We start from the raw sequence: 24978 nt of genomic DNA on the forward strand, positions 1-24978 counted from the left end.
CGCGGTCATCGGGGGTAAAATCGGGGCCATCGCGGGATTTCCCCATAGAGAACAATGTTAAATGCCTCAATTTACCCGCGATGACTACGACTACGATTTCCCATAGGAAACAATGTGAAATGGCTCAATTTACCCAAATTATCATAGGAACAATGGTAAATGGGCCAAAAACACCCCATAACATTGAAATGTCCCCCAAAAAGTAGTTTACGCCACCACGTGATCAACGTGAACCCGAAGCGTGGCGAGCGGAGCGGTACGCGTCCTCCGACCTTTTCATACCCCTACTATCCACTAGGGCGTGGAGTTGAGAATAGAATAGTGTGGCGAGCGCAGCGAGCCACCGAGCCCGAAGCGTGGCGAGCGGACGCGGATACCTGTGAAGCCCGCGAAGGGACGCGTTTACCTGTGAAGGTATCCGCGTCCCCTCGCGGTGCTCGCCGCGCTCGCCACGCATCGGGCTCGGTGGCTCGCTGCGCTCGCCACACTATTCTATTCTCAACTCCACGCCCTAGTGGATAGTGGGGGTATGAAAAGGTCGGAGGACGCGTACCGCCGCCCCTCGCGGACTCGCTGCGCTCGCCACGCTTCGGGTTCACGTTCATCGCGGGGTGGCGTGAACTACTTTTGGGGGGACATTTCACTGGTCAGGGGGGTTTTTTGGGCTTTCTGGCCCATTTACCATTCTTCCCTATGATGATTTGGGTAAATTGACCCATTTAACATTGTTCCCTATGGGGAAATCGCGGCCATCGCGGGTGGACCATTTAAGCATTTTTAGGCGCACACGACGCGACCGATTTTTCACTGTTTTCAATGGAAAAATCGGGGGCATCGCGTCGGTCGCGTCGCAGGCCACTAAAATTACCCCCGATGGCCAAGATTTGTGGCCGTGCTAGGAAACAAGTACCTCACATTCTGACACAGGGAATGAGCCCCGAAAATCACATTCTGACACAGGGAATGAGCCCGAAATTCACATTCTGACACAGGGAATGAGCCCGAAATTCACATTCTGACACAGGGAATGAGCCCGAAATTCACATTCTGACACAGGGAATGAGCCCGAAATTCACATTCTGACACATGGAATGTGCCCGAAATTCACATTCTGACACAGGAAATGTGCCCGAAATTCACATTCTGACACAGGGAATGTGCCCGAAATTCACATTCTGACACAGGGAATGAGCCCGAAATTCACATTCTGACACAGGGAATGAGCCCGAAATTCACATTCTGACACAGGGAATGAGCCCGAAATTCACATTCTGACACAGGGAATGAGCCCGAAATTCACATTCTGACACAGGGAATGAGCCCGAAATTCACATTCTGACACAGGGAATGAGCCCGAAATTCACATTCTGACACAGGGAATGAGCCCGAAATTCACATTCTGACACAGGGAATGAGCCCGAAATTCACATTCTGACACAGGGAATGAGCCCGAAATTCACATTCTGACACAGGGAATGAGCCCGAAATTCTCATTCTGACACAGGGAATGAGCCCGAAATTCACATTCTGACACAGGGAATGTGCCCGAAATTCACATTCTGACACAGGGAATGTGCCCGAAATTCACATTCTGACACAGGGAATGAGCCCGAAATTCACATTCTGACACAGGGAATGAGCCCGAAATTCACATTCTGACACAGGGAATGAGCCCGAAATTCACATTCTGACACACGGAATGAGCCCGAAATTCACATTCTGACACAGGGAATGAGCCGAAATTCACATTCTGACATGGGATTCTGTAATGTGGGGGTGTCTACGCAAGTGTAAGTTCATCCCAGTTTCTGCATGCGATGGAGATTTGTGCCCCCATATATATATATAATATTTAAGGCAGGGCTGACCCAGGTTCAGTGTAAATGGTGCAGACCCAGGTCAAAGTGCTGTGTAAATGGGGTATAAAGCAGGGTCAGACCCTGGATACTCCAGCGTTCAAAGACCAGGGTCCGACCAGGGTTTTTGGTGTAAAAGGGATATTACTGTGCACGGGCGACACCATGCCGTCACCCGCGCGCTGCATCACTGGGAACGCTGAAGCCTCAGAGAACTTCTCTGAGGCTTCAGCAGATATTTGCATGGGAGATAATGGCACGTGATTGTGATCTACCAGCAGGAGCTACAGGATTGAGCGGTAGATCGCGATAAACCTTCTGTCCAGCCCTGCAGTATACACACCACTATGATACATTACACACAGCCCCCCATATAACAGCCAGTGCACATCACCATATTACACAGAGTGCCCCCATATTACAGTGCTCCCATATTACATTCAGTACTCACACCTATTATATTACATTATATCCCCCCCATATAACAGCCAGTACACATACACACCACTGTAGTGTATTACACAAAGCCCCATTCCTCACCCACATTATATACACCCCCCACTCACACATTATATACACACCCCACTCCCCCACATTATATACACCCCCCACATTATATACACCCCCACCCCTACATTCTATAGACACCCCCCCCCCCCATTATATACACACCCCACTCCCACATTATATACCATGGGTCTTAAAACTGTGGCCCTCCAGATATTGTGAAACTACATGTTCCAACATGCATTGCCACATTTTTTCCTATAAGAGCAAAACTGTCAGGGCACGCTGGGACATTTAGTTCCACAACATCTGGAGGGCCGCAGTTTGAAGATCAATGTTATATACTGTATACACCCCACTCCCCCACATTATATACACACCCCACTCCCCCACATTATATACACCCCCACATTCTATAGACCCCCCCACTCCCACATTATATACACACCCCCACTCCCCCTCATTATTTACACATCCCACTTCCCCACATTATATACACACCCCACTCCCCCATTATATACACCCCCCACTCCCCCACATTATATACACCCCCCACTCCCCCACATTATATACACCCCACTCCCTCATTATATACACACACCCAATCCCCCATTATATATACACCCCCACCCCCACATTACATACACACCCCATTCCCACATTATATACACTCCCCACTCCCACATTACATACACACCCCACTCCCCCATGTTATATACACACTCCACATTATATACACGCCCCGCTCCCCCACATTATATACACCCCCCACATTATATACACACCCCACTCCCACATTATATACACACCCCACTCCCCCACATTATATACCCCCCCCACATAATATACACACCCCACTACCACATTATATACAACCCCCACATTATATACACACCCCACTCCCCCACATTATATACACCCCCTACTACTCCCCCACATTATATAAACCCCCCACCCCCACATTATATACACCCCCACCCCCACATTCTATAGACACCCCCACATTATATACACCCCCCACATTATATACACACCCCACTCCCACATTATATACCATGGGTCTTAAAACTGTGGCCCTTCAGATGTTGTGAAACTACATGTTCCAACATGCATTGCCACATTTATTCCTATAAGAGCAAAACTGTCAGGGTATGCTGGGACATGTAGTTCCACAACATCTGGAGGGCCGCAGTTTGAAGATCAATGTTATATACACTCCCCCACATTAAATACACACCCCACTCCCCCACATTATATACACCCCCACATTATATACACACCCCCACTCCCCCTCATTATATACACACCCCCACTCCCCCTCATTATATACACACCCCCACTCCCCCTCATTATATACACATCCCACTTCCCCACATTATATACACCCCCACATTATATACACCCCCCTCTTCGCCACATTATGTACACCCCCCACTCCCCCACATTATATACACCCCCACATTATATACACCCCACATTATATACACACCCCAATCCCCCAGTATACACAGCACTCACCTGGCTGTGTTGCTCCCAAGCTGGAAGGTGCAGGGACCAAGCAGTGTGGAGGGGGAGGCAGCTCACCACAGGCCCAGAGTCAGAACTTCAGTAGCAGAAAGAGCAGGGAGTGCTGGCCTCACGGAGCTCAGACAGTGTGGTGGGCGAGGCCAGCCTCCGGGAAGCAGCAAATCTCTGGCTGTCAGCTCTGCTCCTTCCGATGCCTTGGCAGCAGTGGTGTAGCTAGGTGCCACGGTGCCCGGAGCAAAGGCATGTTTTATGCCCCCCCCCCCCCCCGATTTGTAGTAGGCGGGGCTCTTGGGGGCGCAGCCTAACAATATACCACACACCATAATGCCCATTGCACAATTTAGCAAACTTTATTTTACCCATTACACATAAAGCCACAGATGGGGTGGGGGTTGGTGAGTGAGGGTTGAGAGAAAGAGAGGTGGCAGGTCGGAGAGAGTAAGGAGAGAGGAGACAGCTGGGGGGGGGGGGGCAGCAGGGAAGAGAGAGGGTGACTGAGTGGGTGGGAGAACAGAGAGAGAAAAGGGGATGGGAAGAGAGCGAAAAAGAGGAAAGATGGTGTGGGGGAGAGGTGAGAACAGGGTGAGGTGCCAGGGAGCGAATAAGTAAGGTGATGAAGAAGAGGTGAAAGGGGGTTAGGTGAGAGGGGGTGAGGCAACAGGGGAGTGATAGGGAGGGTGAGATGCTTGTTGGGTAAAGGGGTGAGGTGATGGGGGATGGCGGGGTGAGGTGACCAGGGGTTACTTGAGAGGGGGTGAGACAACAGGGGGCAATAGAGAGGGTGAGGTGATGGAGGGGCTGTGATAAGGGGCAAGAGGGAGTGAGATAATTGGGATGAAGTGACAGGGGAACAGAGTATGGGAGGCAAGTCTTCTCACCAGCATCTGTGGGTCTCCTGGTCCTCAGCACCAGCCACTGCTCAGCTACTGGTCTGTCCACTGGCCGCTGCTTGCCTCATGATCCCCTGCTCTCCAGTGCCAGCCCGCCGCTTTACTGGGGAGATCCGCTGCTCTGTTCAGGACGGGGGGGGGGGGGTGTGTCAGGCAGCGCTGCCCGCACTGTGGATGCGCTGCGGCTGCACTCTTAGCAGAGCTGCCCACGCTGTGGCTTCACTGAGTGGGGTCGGGCAGTGCTGCCGCTGCACTCCTAGGAGCAGGGGCAAACGCAGGGTTTTCATGGGTGGGTTTCTGTACATGCAAATAACTATAGATACACAAATACCCACAAACAAACACATACCATAGATACACACATCATGTACACACACACACATAGCATACACACATTATGTACACATACATACATACATACATACCATTCATACACACACGCACACACACACACACACACCATGTACATACACATACATACATACATACATACCATTCATACACACACACACACCATGTACATACACATACATAACCTACATACACACACACACACACGATACATACCTACACACATCATGTACACATACCATCCATTATTTACACACACAAACAGTGGCGTAACTTTAGCTCCGCAGCCCCCGCGGTGGCGGGGGGGGCGCAGAGAAATTGGGGGCGCAGCCGGGGGGGGGGGCTGCAGGGCTATAGTTACCCGCGGTCTGCGTCTCGCCCGGCTCTCTTTCGGGACCTTCCTGACGTCACGGTCCCGGCCGGCTCCTGCTGCAATGAAAACTGACAATTAGAAAATGGCTGCCCCCATACTGCAGACAGTTTTCTGTCTGCAGTATGGGGGCAGCCATTTTCTAAGATTCCGTTTTCATTGTAGCAGCAGGAGCCGGCCGGGACCGTGACGTCAGGAAGGTCCCGACAGAGAGCCGGGCGAGACGCAGACCGCGGGTAAGAAGGGGGGGCAGGTTAGGTGTGTGTGTGTGTGGGGGGGGGGGCGCCGAATAAATGTGCGGTGGGGGGGGGGGGGGGGCGCTAAATAGTTAGTTACGCCCCTGCACACAAAAACACATATAACATACATACATCATGTACACACATACATTATGTACACACATAGCATACATACACACACATGTACACAAAAGACACATGCATGCATATAGTACATACATCAGGAAAACACACACATCATGTACACACACATACCATACATACACACATCATGCACACACACATACTGTACCATACATACACACGCACAATATGTAAACATAGCATACACCCTCCACCCTCAAACAAACATCAGGACCAACCCCTGGCTCCCCCCAGCATAAACCATCCTGGCCTTGGTCAGATAAAAGTACAGGCAGCTGTTTCTCCCCCTCCTGGCTTGCTTGCTCTCTCACAGAGCACAGCCACGGATCAGTGAGCAGTGAGCACTGCCTGGGAGGAACTATACAGAAAATACAGGCTGCCTCTGTAAACACCGCCACCTACCTCCAGCCAGCCCAGCAGCAACCTGTCACTCAATCAATGCAACAAGACGCAGCTCCCGGGGAGTGAGAAGGGGGGTGATGGGCGGCTATGTGGCTTCACTGAATGGCGTCGGGCAGCACTGCCGCTGCACTCATAGGTGAGGGGGGGTGGAGAGTCGGGCAGCGCTGCCCGCGCTGTGGCTTTAGTGAGTGGTGTCGGGAAGTGCAGGGAGGGAGCGGGGGAGCTGGCTGCACGGCTCCGGCGCCATTTGATGTCTCTGCGCCTGGAGCTCGTGCTCCGCCGGCTCCACCCTCCCTACGCCTCTGCTTGGCAGTCACACAGCACATGATTTCCTATCAGCGGCAGCACTACAGCAGCTCAGCCATTGCAGAACCCCGCGGCGCGGTGGCTGGCTGTGAACCCCAACCCCTCCATTTCCCAGAGGAGCACATGGAGGGGTCCCAAAAACCCGGGAGAAAGGGGGGTTTGTGGGGCAGCCCGTGTATATTTTATATATATATATATATATATATATATATATATGTCTGAGGTGGCACAACCAAACCAGCATAATAAAATAATAAATCGGTGCCTTCCAAAAAATGAGGATCCTCTGGCGTGGTCCCCAACATGTACTGACGATGGGGGATGGCGGCACTCGACAAGAGATGAATGAATACCCAGCACTCAGGCTATGGTAGCCAACGTTTCAAAGCCTCATCGGCTTTTTTTATCAAGGCAAAAAATACAGAGAACAATACCATACCTCCCAACTTGTGTCCGGATGAAAAGAGCGCCCGAAAAGGGGCGGGGCGTATGCAAATGAGGGCGCGGCTTATGCTAATTAGCCACGACCTCATTTTCATATGAGAATAGACGCTGTGCGCATGCGCACAGCGTCTATTCTACTAGATTGGGGGGTCTCCCAACTGCCACCCCCCGCAGCGGGACAATGCCTGCCGCGGGTGGGACGTCGGGACAGGACCCGAAAATCGGGACTGTCCAGACGGAATCGTGACAGTTGGGAGGTATGCAATACAAACATGTAACAAGCTTACCTACATAGTATCCCTCTAGGTTCCGTTTATGCTTCCCGGCCTGGGGCGCCTGCTGATGACGCCATCCCGCTCGGCGCATGTCGAGCAGCTTGGAGGGAGCCGTGACACCTGACCATCACAGCCAATCCAGGCAATCCTGGTTGCTGTGGTAACCTACAACAAAATATGCAATATTGACACAGTGAAGATTGAAAACGTAATAGTGCAGAAAACTTTCTGTGATAAAATCATCTCTTGTCGAGTGCCGCCATCCCCCATCATCAGTATATATATATATATATATATATATATATATATATGTAAAGAAAAAAGAAATTGAAGCGCACCAGTCAGCAACAGGTAGGTACAATTTTTACTGATATACAGCTGACAAACATAGGTAAAAATATATAGGAATAAAAACTTCCCAAATGGAAAAGGCGGTACAGCAATACCAGGTGTCGATGGAAACCGGACAGCAGTGATCAGTTGCGGTCAGAACACCGGACAGCGAATACCAGCCACGACTTCCACAGGATACAGCGGACCAAAGCCAGGACGTCTACAGCGTCAGGATAGAGTAACCACGCCCAACGCGTTTCGACTACGGTCTTCGTCAGGGGGTGTGACTATCCCCTGACATCCACTAGCTTATATACCAGCACAACTCAATTGCACAGGTGCCGCACATTACAATACAATTATATAAACACAAAAGCCGGTACTTGTGAGTTATCCGGGCGTCCGATTTTTTGATTGTATGCCTTAAGTTAAGGCATACAATCAGATGCGATGCGATACGATATCGCATCGCATCGCATCGCATGCGACCATCGGATGCGATGACCCGATTTTTCCATAGGAATCAATGTTAAAATGGACTGAGTCCATTTTAACATGGAATTCAATGGGAAAAAGGGGTCCTTTTCATACCCCTACTATCCAAGTGGGCATGGAGTTGGATATAAACCTGTGGCGAGCGTAGCGAGCCACCGAGCCCGAAGCGTGGCGAGCGAAGCGAACCCCGCGAGGGGACGGTATTCCGTGTCCCCTCGCGGGGCTCGCTATGCTCGCCACGCTTCGGGCTCGGTGGCTCGCTACGCTCGCCACAGGTTTATATCCAACTCCATGCCCACTTGGATAGTAGGGGTATGAAAAGGACCCCTTTTTCCCATTGAATTCCATGTTAAAATGGACTCAGTCCATTTTAACATTGATTCCTATGGAAAAATCGGGTCATCGCATCGCATCGCATCCGATGGTCGCATGCGATGCGATGCGATGTCCCGATCCGATTTTAAAATCGGACGCCCGGATAACTCACAAGTACCCAAAAGCCTAATCATGCACGCTGATACTTATCAGAAAAGCACAGAATAAATAGCTACATAACTAATGCATATATATATACACATACCTCCCAACTTTTGATTTGAAGAAATAGGGACGAGCGTCCGAAAAGGGGGCGGGGTGTATGCAAATGAGGGCGCCTTATGCTAATTAGCCGCGGCCTCATTTTCATACGAGAATAGACGCTGTGCGCATGCGCACAGCGTCTATTCTACTAGATTGGGGGGTCTCCCAACTGCCACCCCCCACAGCGGGACAATGCCTGCCGCGGGTGGGACAGCGGGACAGGACCCGAAAATCGGGACTGTCCCTCTAAAATCGTGACAGTTGGGAAGTATGTATACACTAACTAGTGCAGTATGACACAACACATTTACAGACACAAAGAGATTTAAATAAAGAAAATTTTATATATTATATATATATATTTTTTTTTATATATAAAATTTTCTTTATTGAAATCTCATTGTGTCAGTAAATGTAATATTTGTCACATTGCACTAGTTAGAATACTTTAGCTTTTGTCCTATCTGTAATGCTGCTACACTGGTTTATGGCTTGCTGTGCTCTGTCATGTTATTACAGGTTTGGAACATCTGGGCACCCGTAGTTGTAGTACAGAGATGACTACAGGATGACGTCAGAGAGGTGGTGTCACGTGACCAGGAAGTCCCCCTGGTGTCTGCAGTGCAGACAGAGCTGGCCGGACTCCATTCCGAATACACACATCACAGGCTGAGGTATATAATCTGTGTATTATTGTATTTCCTGTGTGACCTCTGCACCCTGCACTCACCAAGCACATTGCACTGTATGGAAGCTGCCTTAGGTCCTGAGGGAAATGGCATGGTGTATTAGTGTCTGTACTGGCCTGTGTGTGTGTATATATGGCATGGTGTAGTAGTGTCTGTACTGGGCTGTGTGTATATATGGCATGGTGTAGTAGTGTCTGTACTGGGCTGTGTGTATATATATGGCATGGTGTAGTGGTGTATGTACTGGGCTGTGTGTGTATATATGGCATGGTGTAGTAGTGTATGTACTGGGCTGTGTGTGTATATATGGCATGGTGTAGTAGTGTATGTACTGGGCTGTGTGTGTGTATATATGGCATGGTGTAGTAGTGTCTGTACTGGGCTGTGTGTATATATGGCATGGTGTATTAGTGTCTGTACTGGCCTGTGTGTGTGTATATATGGCATGGTGTAGTAGTGTCTGTACTGGGCTGTGTGTATATATGGCATGGTGTAGTAGTGTCTGTACTGGGCTGTGTGTATATATATGGCATGGTGTAGTGGTGTATGTACTGGGCTGTGTGTGTATATATGGCATGGTGTAGTAGTGTATGTACTGGGCTGTGTGTGTATATATGGCATGGTGTAGTAGTGTATGTACTGGGCTGTGTGTGTGTATATATGGCATGGTGTAGTAGTGTCTGTACTGGGCTGTGTGTATATATGGCATGGTGTAGTAGTGTCTGTACTGGGCTGTGTGTGTGTGTATATATGGCATGGTGTAGTAGTGTCTGTACTGGGCTGTGTGTGTATATATGGCATGGTGTAGTAGTATATGTACTGGGCTGTGTGTATATATGGCATGGTGTAGTAGTGTCTGTACTGGGCTGTGTGTGTATATGGCATGGTGTAGTGGTGTCTGTCCTGGGCTGTGTGTGTATATATGGCATGGTGTAGTAGTGTCTGTACTGGGCTGTGTGTATATATGGCATGGTGTAGTAGTGTCTGTACTGGGCTGTGTGTGTATATATATATATGGCATGGTGTAATAGTGCATGTACTGGGCTGTGTGTGAGTGTATATATGGTATGGTGTAGTAGTGTCTGTACTGGGCTGTGTGTGTATATGGCATAGCATATGGTAACAGCATAGCATGTCTTACATAATCATGCATCCCATTGCCACAAATGGAGTACGCAAGCATGTCACACAAACGCGTGTCCCATTCTCTGCAAATGTCGCGCCGAGACAGAAAGCTTTGGAGCCCCATCGAGATGAATAACCGCTGCTCCATCTGTATATACAACAGTTGTAACAGTTCACAGAACATGTGAGGTGTGTATTTATTTACCTTTAACAACTGGTTCTGCAGCACATCTACTATAGCTTTGCACATCTCTGGGATGATACGCCCCAGTGCCTGTGCAGAGATGAAGACCCGAACTTCAGATCCTCCAGTAACCACCCTGTAGCCAGGAACCTCAGGGTAGCCTCAAGCCTCTCCTCAGCAGGGATGGCCCTCTGCAGGCTGGTATCTAGCCTCTCAATGTAGGGAGTCACCAGGCCCAGCAATGCCTGGAAGGTAGCGTCATCCATGTGCAAGTAATTGCGGTAGTCCTCTGGGTTGTTCTCCCTTATCTGGGTCAGTAGCGACATGTGAGAGAGCGAGTCCCTCTTCAGCAGCCACTCCTAGTTCCAGCAGGACCTCACCCTCTTCCATTGCTGATTCCTCTCACATCTCAATGTCAGAATGCCGTAGGCTTGCAGAAGGTGATACAATACACAAAAATTGGGGATTTCCAACCACGGGCGCAAGCTGGAATCTTATGGATCCTCCTAGATTCTCCTTAGCGGTGTCTCGACCATGTAAGGGAAATTCAGAAGGAAAGGTCGTGGTTACTACTACCCAGAATATAGTTTTACTGTAGTAAAAAGTGACTTGTTTCTTGTAAATCAAGGAAAAGAAGCGTACCCTACTTACAGTGAGCAGGGCAGCGTAAATACACGTAGCGGTTTCTTTTTTTTCCTCTTCTTCTTCTATTCTTTTTTTCTCTTGTCTTATTTCTTAAATTATTCTTCCTTTTTCCTGTTTTCTCTCTTTCTGCGGACCACTTCTCACGGTATATACCTCGGTATTGTGGGAAAAGTACACAATATGTGTGGTTAGTGATTTGTTCTCAGTGTGATGAAAGATTAGAGAGAGACACCCAGTGGTCGAATGAAGTGCAGAGGTGGTGATTGGATCGTACCTTACTCACCGAAGGTAAAGGTAAGGTACATATATATAGGTTTCTTTATCCTGGAGAGGTTCTAACAGACTTTTTTTTTAAAAAAAGATGGCGTACCCCTACTCACGTCAGTAGAGATTTCTTTACACCCGTAGCGTGTTCTTTAGAGGGGCTTCTGACCTTGGCCGGAAAACAGCAATTGTTCTCTCCCGGATGTATAGTGGTGTGTATATAAATATAAAAAATATATTAGATCTTAGTGGGTCTCTGAATTCTATGTAAAAACACCCAGTGATCACATGAGGTGAAGTGGTGATAATCGGATCGTACCTTACTCACCAAAACAGAGGGTAAGGTACATATATAAAGGTTTCTTTCAAACGGGGAGATTCTATTTCCTCTATAAACCCAAGAGGTGATTGCGTACCCCAACTCACGTCAAGGGAGATTTCTTTATACCCGTAGCGTGTTCTTTATGGGGGGAGGGGGGCTTGACCTTGGCCCGAAGATGATAATTTTTCTCTCCGGATGATATAATGCAAAAACAATATAATGTGGAAAAAAATTATTAACAATATTCAGTGGGTCTCTATATTATAGATATATAGAAGTTGCTCCTATTAGAGGGTGTATAGTATAGCCGAAGGGTACTAGTATCGTACCATAACTCACACGTGATAGTGCAATTCAACACCTGTAAAGGTATCTTTATCTGGAAGTGAAGGTTTTCCACAGTGAAGGTGCTTCTATTTTAAATGGTGCAAGATAGGGGGATCCCAACAAAGGATTATTTTGGCGTACCCGGACTCACAGTTATACAGCGTTACCACCACATATAGCGGTTTCTTTGATCCTGGGTCTGGGGAAACTTGGTAATTGATAAAGGTGAATCCAAACCGGTGATTTCAAAAAAAGGGGGGAGATGGTCTCTTCAGAAAGATTATTTATTTATAAAAACAATGGCAAGAGGTATCCTTCATCCCAACGATGAAAGGATGACAAAAAGTAATCCCAAAAACTTTCCGTAAACAGTCCCAGAATTTACAAAAAGCATATAAAAATACAAAACATGATAAAAAATCCTAAAAAATTTTCTTTAAAAATACATACAAAGTCCAGAAAAACGAGGTATCCAGGGGGAATGATGGCTGCTCACCTTCCACAGAAATTTGTCAACGCGTTTCGGTGTCTACACACCTTTTTCAAGACATATCTGTGGACAGTGAGCTACCATCTTTTATACTGGGAGCAGCCAATGAGGGTACACAGGAAATGAGGTAATTGGTATTGCATTAAATTATTCAAACCTTAAGTACACCATGTAAATAATATATTTTATATTATGACACATAAAGAAAATAAATATAGTTCATAAAATCAGTACAGAAAGTCCATAAACATGGGTGAATATCCATCCGTCTGTATGGTATAAACGGTCTCCATAGCAACCATGTGCGTCACTTCCTGTCTCCAAACTCCGTTTTTTCAAATCGGTATTATTGCGGCAATATAGTACACCGATTGTGTACTGTGTACCTGCGCACACTCTAATTGAAGCCCCTAAGTGTCGGGGATACTTGTACGGACCGCAGTATTAGATCCAGCCGTGCGTGTTGATATTGTTATAGCGCTTCCGGTTGCTGGAACGCAACTACGGAAGCCTAGATGGATCAAATGGCCGGACGTGGATGCGGCTTCCTGGTATTTGAACCGCATAACGCGGAAGTAGCTGGTTTGAACGGCTTGGCTTTGGAGCGCGTCACATGTTGCCATGGTGACCCGTTTCTAGCAGATAAACAAATACAAAAAAGACGAATTAGAGGTCTATTCATAACAGCGATATGCATTACACTATTTGGAATCGATAACTAGATTTCTGGTATATATATCGTTTTACACATTACTGAAGGAGAACGCTGTATACTAAAGACGGGGCTGTCATATATGTCATGCTTAAAAAAAAGGGGGATTTAATTTAGAACACAGATGTTATGTGTGTATTAACACATTAATATGTTTCACCACTATTTTTAAGCAATTGTGCTCTATGTGCACTAGATCATATTCAATGCATTTTATACATTTGAAACAACAAGAAAAACACGATGTTTGTGGGGAACAGTGACCCCGGGCTCTAGGCACTCTATCAGAGGAACCATTTGAGCTCGAAGTCACTGTTCAATCCACCTGGTATTAGAGTATTGCAATTAAAGATAAGATTCATTTCCATTTTTGCTAATGGAGTAATATTGTCATTATATCTGAGATTGGTCTTAATAACTCTGAGTCCGCAGAATGAAACAATTTCTGCGGGAGAGCAGTTGTGAGCTGCTTTAAAATGAGCTGATAGTGCATGGGATTCAAAACCGTTTTTAATGTTTCGAATATGTTCTCCCAGTCTGGTTTTCAAGGCTCTTGTTGTACGGCCAATATAGTTTTTTTTACAGCTACATTCTATAGTATATATGACATTTTTTACATTGCATGTTATGAAATCTCTAATATCCACCTTATATTCATTTATCGTGTATTCTGTTATCTTATTAGAACCCTTGCTTTTTATGTTCTTACATGCCACACAGCTACCGCATCTAAAAAAGCCTTTTGTGTTTATTCTCGACATTGGTGGTTTTGAGGTGTATGCACTCTTTACCAATGCGGATTTGATATTGGGGGCTCTGCGGTATATGTGTTTAGGCCTTTCTGGGAGTAAGTTCTTTAAGATGGGGTCACACAATAGGACTTTCCAATGTTTTTTAAACACTTTTTCGATATTTTTATGTTCCTGTGTATAAGTTGATACGAAAGCAAAGGCAAAATTATCGCTCTTGGTCTTTGTTTGGCTAGCAGTCACGGGATTTATGGTATTTATTTCCACTAGCTCTATTTCTTTCTCTAGTTTTTCCTTTTCGTATCCACATGCAATAAACTTTCTTTTCATGTCAGTGGCCTGTTCCTGAAAGATTTTATTGTCGGAACAGTTTCTGCGTAATCTTTTAAATTGCCCTTTGGGGACTGAACTTAGCCATTGAGTGTGATGGCAACTTGATGAGGAGATATAAGTGCCGGAGTCTGTGGGTTTGCGATAATTTTTATATTTAAGCTTCCCCTCCTCTACATAAACCGTTATATCTAGAAAGTTTATGGTTTTCTCATCTATTTCGAAAGTGAGCTTTATGTTGCAATTATTGTTGTTTAGATGCTCACAAAAAGTATTGAGGGTTTGTTTATCTCCCTCCCATACGAAAAAAATGTCGTCAATGTACCTAGCGTAGGACACCAGACTCGCCCCAAGTGGGTTATTTGCCCAGATGTTATTCAGCTCCCATGCCCCCATAAACAGGTTGGCATAACTTGGGGCGAATCTGGTGCCCATCGCAGTACCGGTACGCTGAACGTAAAAGTCCTCTTTAAACAGAAAAAAGTTATTCTGTAAAATAAAAGATATACCATCCAGGATAAACTCCTGGAGCCCTGGAGGTTCTTCTGATAAAGAGAGGAAATATTTTGCACTTTGTATGCCCACGTCATGCTCAATTATGGTGTAAAGTGAGCCTACATCGGCCGTGACTAACAAGGAGTTTGGTTTCCACGTAATGGAGTCTATGAGTTTTAAAAAATCTCCGGTGTCTTTTAGATGTGACTTATTTAGGCATACCAAGGGTTGAAGATGATGATCTACGAACATGGATAGATTACTTGTGATTGAGTCCACCCCGGAAATTATGGGTCTTCCGGGGGGGTTGGTTAAGCATTTGTGGACTTTGGGTAAGATGTAGATTACAGGGGTTATTGGCTTGTCGTTAAGGAGGAATTTTGCTTCACCTGGAGTAATGATATTCTTCTCAAGTGCGGTTTTTATCAAAGCTTCTAATTTTTTTAGAGTATTAGACGTGGGGTCCCCTCTTAGCTTTCTGTATGTCTGTTTGTCCTCCAGTTGTCTCATGACTTCTGCCTCATACTTCTCAATATCAAGCACTACAATCCCCCCCCCCCTTGTCTGCAGGCTTTACGATAATCTTTTTATTGTCTTTAAGATTTTTCATTGCCTCTTTCTCTTTTTTGGTTAAGTTTGATTTATTTTTTTCCGTTTTTATGGATTTGATATCTTCTAGGACCAATGTGGAGAAAGTCTCCACATATGGTCCCTTGCAGTGTTGGGGGTAGAAGACAGATTTAGGTTTGAACCGAGATATAGTGTTTTCATTGTTGGTTTCAGTGGAGGATATTTCAGTTTTTTGAAAGAATTTTTTTAGGGCCAATTTCCTAGTAAATCTTTGAAGATCGATATAAAGTTCAAAGTTGTTAATATGATTTGTAGGTGCATATTTCAGCCCTTTCTGTAATAAATTAAGTTCTTCTTGAGAGAGTTCGTGTGAGCTTAGATTGAAGATTTTTGTGGGTTCTATACTAGAGCTTTCTTTGTCCCCCATCTCTGGGTTCTTTTTCCTTTTTTCTCTCTTCTTTTTATAGGTTTTCGTTTTTTTGGGGAGAGTTTTTCTTTTCTTCCCCCCTCTATTTCCCCTATGTTTATAGTTGACTATCTGTTTGGGGATGAGGTCTGGCTCTCTTCTAAAAAAGGAGAATAACATGGCTCTAAATCTTCATTCAAGGATTCATCATGTAACAGTGAACTGTATCGATTTTTAGTTTTATAGGTGGCTGAATTAGGTCTTGTTGGTTCTCTATTTTTGTCCCTATAAACTTTTGATGGTATTCTCCACTCAGGTGTTCTTTTTGGCTCATTAGTGTGGTATCTTTCTGTTCTACTGGGGGAGTATCTTTTCCAGTAAGGGCCATAGTTTGAACTTCTTTCATTATAAATGTTAAATTTTTTTTGGGGAGATTGGTGCCTATTAAATCTATATGGTTCCCTTTCATTGATATATGCTCTCTCTTCGTAGTTTCTTGTTCTATATCTATGGGGATCCTGTATATAGTTTTTCTTAGTGTAGTTTCTTTTTTGTCCTTGGAAGGTTTGTTTAACTTCTTTGGGGATGTTTTTGGCCGCTATTATGTCCTCAGGGGCTTTATTTAGTTCCTCCTTATCTCTCTTGAATTTTTTTACTTTCCTTTGAATAATTGCCCTTTCTGCTCTTTTAACATTAGCTGAGATGGTCTGTTCAAGTAATTTGAATTCCTCATTTTTAGCATAGGGCAAGGCCAGTGATTTATACATCTTAATTTCATCTTCTACTTTTTCTAGTTCTCTTTTTCTTTCGTTAATTATTAGTTCCATAAGGGAAAATGAGCATTCATTAATGATGGTTTCCCACTGTTTTTTGAATTCATCTCTAGCGGTTGAGAAAGTTGAGGTTTTATTAATTTTTAAGCCCTTAGGGATTAGTTTTTGGGATAAGTATTTTTCTAGTGTAATCACTTCCCATAGGGTTTTACTTTCTTTCAGGAGCATGATTTCCAATTTCTCCATTATTCCCTCTAAGTCCTCGTCAATGAGTTCTATGTCTTCGGAGTTCTCCTCAAACATTTTCTCAAAGTTAGAGCGGCGTTGTTCTCTAAATTGGAACATGATGTATACTAATAAGCAGCCTTTACAGATCTTTCTATGAAGGTGACAACACAATACAAATCTCGAAAAGTATAGAAAATGACCTGTGATGGCGCTATGCTGCCTATGGACTGTACAGACCCCCAGTTATCACCCAATAACTGAAAAAACAATACAATACACAAAAATTGGGGATTTCCAACCACGGGCGCAAGCTGGAATCTTATGGATCCTCCTAGATTCTCCTTAGCGGTGTCTCGACCATGTAAGGGAAATTCAGAAGGAAAGGTCGTGGTTACTACTACCCAGAATATAGTTTTACTGTAGTAAAAAGTGACTTGTTTCTTGTAAATCAAGGAAAAGAAGCGTACCCTACTTACAGTGAGCAGGGCAGCGTAAATACACGTAGCGGTTTCTTTTTTTTCCTCTTCTTCTTCTATTCTTTTTTTCTCTTGTCTTATTTCTTAAATTATTCTTCCTTTTTCCTGTTTTCTCTCTTTCTGCGGACCACTTCTCACGGTATATACCTCGGTATTGTGGGAAAAGTACACAATATGTGTGGTTAGTGATTTGTTCTCAGTGTGATGAAAGATTAGAGAGAGACACCCAGTGGTCGAATGAAGTGCAGAGGTGGTGATTGGATCGTACCTTACTCACCGAAGGTAAAGGTAAGGTACATATATATAGGTTTCTTTATCCTGGAGAGGTTCTAACAGACTTTTTTTTTAAAAAAAGATGGCGTACCCCTACTCACGTCAGTAGAGATTTCTTTACACCCGTAGCGTGTTCTTTAGAGGGGCTTCTGACCTTGGCCGGAAAACAGCAATTGTTCTCTCCCGGATGTATAGTGGTGTGTATATAAATATAAAAAATATATTAGATCTTAGTGGGTCTCTGAATTCTATGTAAAAACACCCAGTGATCACATGAGGTGAAGTGGTGATAATCGGATCGTACCTTACTCACCAAAACAGAGGGTAAGGTACATATATAAAGGTTTCTTTCAAACGGGGAGATTCTATTTCCTCTATAAACCCAAGAGGTGATTGCGTACCCCAACTCACGTCAAGGGAGATTTCTTTATACCCGTAGCGTGTTCTTTATGGGGGGAGGGGGGCTTGACCTTGGCCCGAAGATGATAATTTTTCTCTCCGGATGATATAATGCAAAAACAATATAATGTGGAAAAAAATTATTAACAATATTCAGTGGGTCTCTATATTATAGATATATAGAAGTTGCTCCTATTAGAGGGTGTATAGTATAGCCGAAGGGTACTAGTATCGTACCATAACTCACACGTGATAGTGCAATTCAACACCTGTAAAGGTATCTTTATCTGGAAGTGAAGGTTTTCCACAGTGAAGGTGCTTCTATTTTAAATGGTGCAAGATAGGGGGATCCCAACAAAGGATTATTTTGGCGTACCCGGACTCACAGTTATACAGCGTTACCACCACATATAGCGGTTTCTTTGATCCTGGGTCTGGGGAAACTTGGTAATTGATAAAGGTGAATCCAAACCGGTGATTTCAAAAAAAGGGGGGAGATGGTCTCTTCAGAAAGATTATTTATTTATTTATAAAAACAATGGCAAGAGGTATCCTTCATCCCAACGATGAAAGGATGACAAAAAGTAATCCCAAAAACTTTCCGTAAACAGTCCCAGAATTTACAAAAAGCATATAAAAATACAAAACATGATAAAAAATCCTAAAAAATTTTCTTTAAAAATACATACAAAGTCCAGAAAAACGAGGTATCCAGGGGGAATGATGGCTGCTCACCTTCCACAGAAATTTGTCAACGCGTTTCGGTGTCTACACACCTTTTTCAAGACATATCTGTGGACAGTGAGCTACCATCTTTTATACTGGGAGCAGCCAATGAGGGTACACAGGAAATGAGGTAATTGGTATTGCATTAAATTATTCAAACCTTAAGTACACCATGTAAATAATATATTTTATATTATGACACATAAAGAAAATAAATATAGTTCATAAAATCAGTACAGAAAGTCCATAAACATGGGTGAATATCCATCCGTCTGTATGGTATAAACGGTCTCCATAGCAACCATGTGCGTCACTTCCTGTCTCCAAACTCCGTTTTTTCAAATCGGTATTATTGCGGCAATATAGTACACCGATTGTGTACTGTGTACCTGCGCACACTCTAATTGAAGCCCCTAAGTGTCGGGGATACTTGTACGGACCGCAGTATTAGATCCAGCCGTGCGTGTTGATATTGTTATAGCGCTTCCGGTTGCTGGAACGCAACTACGGAAGCCTAGATGGATCAAATGGCCGGACGTGGATGCGGCTTCCTGGTATTTGAACCGCATAACGCGGAAGTAGCTGGTTTGAACGGCTTGGCTTTGGAGCGCGTCACATGTTGCCATGGTGACCCGTTTCTAGCAGATAAACAAATCTGCTAGAAACGGGTCACCATGGCAACATGTGACGCGCTCCAAAGCCAAGCCGTTCAAACCAGCTACTTCCGCGTTATGCGGTTCAAATACCAGGAAGCCGCATCCACGTCCGGCCATTTGATCCATCTAGGCTTCCGTAGTTGCGTTCCAGCAACCGGAAGCGCTATAACAATATCAACACGCACGGCTGGATCTAATACTGCGGTCCGTACAAGTATCCCCGACACTTAGGGGCTTCAATTAGAGTGTGCGCAGGTACACAGTACACAATCGGTGTACTATATTGCCGCAATAATACCGATTTGAAAAAACGGAGTTTGGAGACAGGAAGTGACGCACATGGTTGCTATGGAGACCGTTTATACCATACAGACGGATGGATATTCACCCATGTTTATGGACTTTCTGTACTGATTTTATGAACTATATTTATTTTCTTTATGTGTCATAATATAAAATATATTATTTACATGGTTTACTTAAGGTTTGAATAATTTAATGCAATACCAATTACCTCATTTCCTGTGTACCCTCATTGGCTGCTCCCAGTATAAAAGATGGTAGCTCACTGTCCACAGATATGTCTTGAAAAAGGTGTGTAGACACCGAAACGCGTTGACAAATTTCTGTGGAAGGTGAGCAGCCATCATTCCCCCTGGATACCTCGTTTTTCTGGACTTTGTATGTATTTTTAAAGAAAATTTTTTAGGATTTTTTATCATGTTTTGTATTTTTATATGCTTTTTGTAAATTCTGGGACTGTTTACGGAAAGTTTTTGGGATTACTTTTTGTCATCCTTTCATCGTTGGGATGAAGGATACCTCTTGCCATTGTTTTTATAAATAAATAAATAATCTTTCTGAAGAGACCATCTCCCCCCTTTTTTTGAAATCACCGGTTTGGATTCACCTTTATCAATTACCAAGTTTCCCCAGACCCAGGATCAAAGAAACCGCTATATGTGGTGGTAACGCTGTATAACTGTGAGTCCGGGTACGCCAAAATAATCCTTTGTTGGGATCCCCCTATCTTGCACCATTTAAAATAGAAGCACCTTCACTGTGGAAAACCTTCACTTCCAGATAAAGATACCTTTACAGGTGTTGAATTGCACTATCACGTGTGAGTTATGGTACGATACTAGTACCCTTCGGCTATACTATACACCCTCTAATAGGAGCAACTTCTATATATCTATAATATAGAGACCCACTGAATATTGTTAATAATTTTTTTCCACATTATATTGTTTTTGCATTATATCATCCGGAGAGAAAAATTATCATCTTCGGGCCAAGGTCAAGCCCCCCTCCCCCCATAAAGAACACGCTACGGGTATAAAGAAATCTCCCTTGACGTGAGTTGGGGTACGCAATCACCTCTTGGGTTTATAGAGGAAATAGAATCTCCCCGTTTGAAAGAAACCTTTATATATGTACCTTACCCTCTGTTTTGGTGAGTAAGGTACGATCCGATTATCACCACTTCACCTCATGTGATCACTGGGTGTTTTTACATAGAATTCAGAGACCCACTAAGATCTAATATATTTTTTATATTTATATACACACCACTATACATCCGGGAGAGAACAATTGCTGTTTTCCGGCCAAGGTCAGAAGCCCCTCTAAAGAACACGCTACGGGTGTAAAGAAATCTCTACTGACGTGTAGTAGGGGTACGCCATCTTTTTTTAAAAAAAAAGTCTGTTAGAACCTCTCCAGGATAAAGAAACCTATATATATGTACCTTACCTTTACCTTCGGTGAGTAAGGTACGATCCAATCACCACCTCTGCACTTCATTCGACCACTGGGTGTCTCTCTCTAATCTTTCATCACACTGAGAACAAATCACTAACCACACATATTGTGTACTTTTCCCACAATACCGAGGTATATACCGTGAGAAGTGGTCCGCAGAAAGAGAGAAAACAGGAAAAAGGAAGAATAATTTAAGAAATAAGACAAGAGAAAAAAAGAATAGAAGAAGAAGAGGAAAAAAAAGAAACCGCTACGTGTATTTACGCTGCCCTGCTCACTGTAAGTAGGGTACGCTTCTTTTCCTTGATTTACAAGAAACAAGTCACTTTTTACTACAGTAAAACTATATTCTGGGTAGTAGTAACCACGACCTTTCCTTCTGAATTTCCCTTACATGTTCGAGACACCGCTAAGGAGAATCTAGGAGGATCCATAAGATTCCAGCTTGCGCCCGTGGTTGGAAATCCCCAATTTTTGTGTATTGTATTGTTTTTTCAGTTATTGGGTGATAACTGGGGGTCTGTACAGTCCATAGGCAGCATAGCGCCATCACAGGTCATTTTCTATACTTTTCGAGATTTGTATTGTGTTGTCACCTTCATAGAAAGATCTGTAAAGGCTGCTTATTAGTATACATCATGTTCCAATTTAGAGAACAACGCCGCTCTAACTTTGAGAAAATGTTTGAGGAGAACTCCGAAGACATAGAACTCATTGACGAGGACTTAGAGGGAATAATGGAGAAATTGGAAATCATGCTCCTGAAAGAAAGTAAAACCCTATGGGAAGTGATTACACTAGAAAAATACTTATCCCAAAAACTAATCCCTAAGGGCTTAAAAATTAATAAAACCTCAACTTTCTCAACCGCTAGAGATGAATTCAAAAAACAGTGGGAAACCATCATTAATGAATGCTCATTTTCCCTTATGGAACTAATAATTAACGAAAGAAAAAGAGAACTAGAAAAAGTAGAAGATGAAATTAAGATGTATAAATCACTGGCCTTGCCCTATGCTAAAAATGAGGAATTCAAATTACTTGAACAGACCATCTCAGCTAATGTTAAAAGAGCAGAAAGGGCAATTATTCAAAGGAAAGTAAAAAAATTCAAGAGAGATAAGGAGGAACTAAATAAAGCCCCTGAGGACATAATAGCGGCCAAAAACATCCCCAAAGAAGTTAAACAAACCTTCCAAGGACAAAAAAGAAACTACACTAAGAAAAACTATATACAGGATCCCCATAGATATAGAACAAGAAACTACGAAGAGAGAGCATATATCAATGAAAGGGAACCATATAGATTTAATAGGCACCAATCTCCCCAAAAAAAATTTAACATTTATAATGAAAGAAGTTCAAACTATGGCCCTTACTGGAAAAGATACTCCCCCAGTAGAACAGAAAGATACCACACTAATGAGCCAAAAAGAACACCTGAGTGGAGAATACCATCAAAAGTTTATAGGGACAAAAATAGAGAACCAACAAGACCTAATTCAGCCACCTATAAAACTAAAAATCGATACAGTTCACTGTTACATGATGAATCCTTGAATGAAGATTTAGAGCCATGTTATTCTCCTTTTTTAGAAGAGAGCCAGACCTCATCCCCAAACAGATAGTCAACTATAAACATAGGGGAAATAGAGGGGGGAAGAAAAGAAAAACTCTCCCCAAAAAAACGAAAACCTATAAAAAGAAGAGAGAAAAAAGGAAAAAGAACCCAGAGATGGGGGACAAAGAAAGCTCTAGTATAGAACCCACAAAAATCTTCAATCTAAGCTCACACGAACTCTCTCAAGAAGAACTTAATTTATTACAGAAAGGGCTGAAATATGCACCTACAAATCATATTAACAACTTTGAACTTTATATCGATCTTCAAAGATTTACTAGGAAATTGGCCCTAAAAAAATTCTTTCAAAAAACTGAAATATCCTCCACTGAAACCAACAATGAAAACACTATATCTCGGTTCAAACCTAAATCTGTCTTCTACCCCCAACACTGCAAGGGACCATATGTGGAGACTTTCTCCACATTGGTCCTAGAAGATATCAAATCCATAAAAACGGAAAAAAATAAATCAAACTTAACCAAAAAAGAGAAAGAGGCAATGAAAAATCTTAAAGACAATAAAAAGATTATCGTAAAGCCTGCAGACAAGGGGGGGGGGGATTGTAGTGCTTGATATTGAGAAGTATGAGGCAGAAGTCATGAGACAACTGGAGGACAAACAGACATACAGAAAGCTAAGAGGGGACCCCACGTCTAATACTCTAAAAAAATTAGAAGCTTTGATAAAAACCGCACTTGAGAAGAATATCATTACTCCAGGTGAAGCAAAATTCCTCCTTAACGACAAGCCAATAACCCCTGTAATCTACATCTTACCCAAAGTCCACAAATGCTTAACCAACCCCCCCGGAAGACCCATAATTTCCGGGGTGGACTCAATCACAAGTAATCTATCCATGTTCGTAGATCATCATCTTCAACCCTTGGTATGCCTAAATAAGTCACATCTAAAAGACACCGGAGATTTTTTAAAACTCATAGACTCCATTACGTGGAAACCAAACTCCTTGTTAGTCACGGCCGATGTAGGCTCACTTTACACCATAATTGAGCATGACGTGGGCATACAAAGTGCAAAATATTTCCTCTCTTTATCAGAAGAACCTCCAGGGCTCCAGGAGTTTATCCTGGATGGTATATCTTTTATTTTACAGAATAACTTTTTTCTGTTTAAAGAGGACTTTTACGTTCAGCGTACCGGTACTGCGATGGGCACCAGATTCGCCCCAAGTTATGCCAACCTGTTTATGGGGGCATGGGAGCTGAATAACATCTGGGCAAATAACCCACTTGGGGCGAGTCTGGTGTCCTACGCTAGGTACATTGACGACATTTTTTTCGTATGGGAGGGAGATAAACAAACCCTCAATACTTTTTGTGAGCATCTAAACAACAATAATTGCAACATAAAGCTCACTTTCCGAAATAGATGAGAAAACCATAAACTTTCTAGATATAACGGTTTATGTAGAGGAGGGGAAGCTTAAATATAAAAATTATCGCAAACCCACAGACTCCGGCACTTATATCTCTCTCATCAAGTTGCCATCACACTCAATGGCTAAGTTCAGTCCCCAAAGGGCAATTTAAAAGATTACGCAGAAACTGTTCCGACAATAAAATCTTTCAGGAACAGGCCACTGACATGAAAAGAAAGTTTATTGCATGTGGATACGAAAAGGAAAAACTAGAGAAAGAAATAGAGCTAGTGGAAATAAATACCATAAATCCCGTGACTGCTAGCCAAACAAAGACCAAGAGCGATAATTTTGCCTTTGCTTTCGTATCAACTTATACACAGGAACATAAAAATATCGAAAAAGTGTTTAAAAAACATTGGAAAGTCCTATTGTGTGACCCCATCTTAAAGAACTTACTCCCAGAAAGGCCTAAACACATATACCGCAGAGCCCCCAATATCAAATCCGCATTGGTAAAGAGTGCATACACCTCAAAACCACCAATGTCGAGAATAAACACAAAAGGCTTTTTTAGATGCGGTAGCTGTGTGGCATGTAAGAACATAAAAAGCAAGGGTTCTAATAAGATAACAGAATACACGATAAATGAATA

The 24978-nt window shown here is 43.6% G+C and overlaps 1 protein-coding gene across 2 annotated transcripts in view; it reads left to right on the forward strand.

The window, feature by feature from the left end:
• Window positions 1–9342: 9342 nt before the first annotated feature.
• LOC146075895 (uncharacterized) overlaps window positions 9343–24978 on the forward strand; it is a 55828-nt gene continuing 40192 nt past the window's right edge. The window contains exon 1 of one of the 2 annotated variants that reach the window (XM_083185579.1): window positions 9343–9392. The gene's annotated coding sequence lies outside the window, so the exon portion shown is untranslated. The remainder of the gene's footprint in view (window positions 9393–24978) is intronic. The other variant, XM_083185578.1, reaches the window with a different exon arrangement.

The sequence above is a fragment of the Crinia signifera genome, chromosome 4 (assembly GCF_055691185.1).
Source record: "Crinia signifera chromosome 4, ASM5569118v1, whole genome shotgun sequence".
Taxonomy (NCBI): Eukaryota; Metazoa; Chordata; class Amphibia; order Anura; family Myobatrachidae; genus Crinia; species Crinia signifera.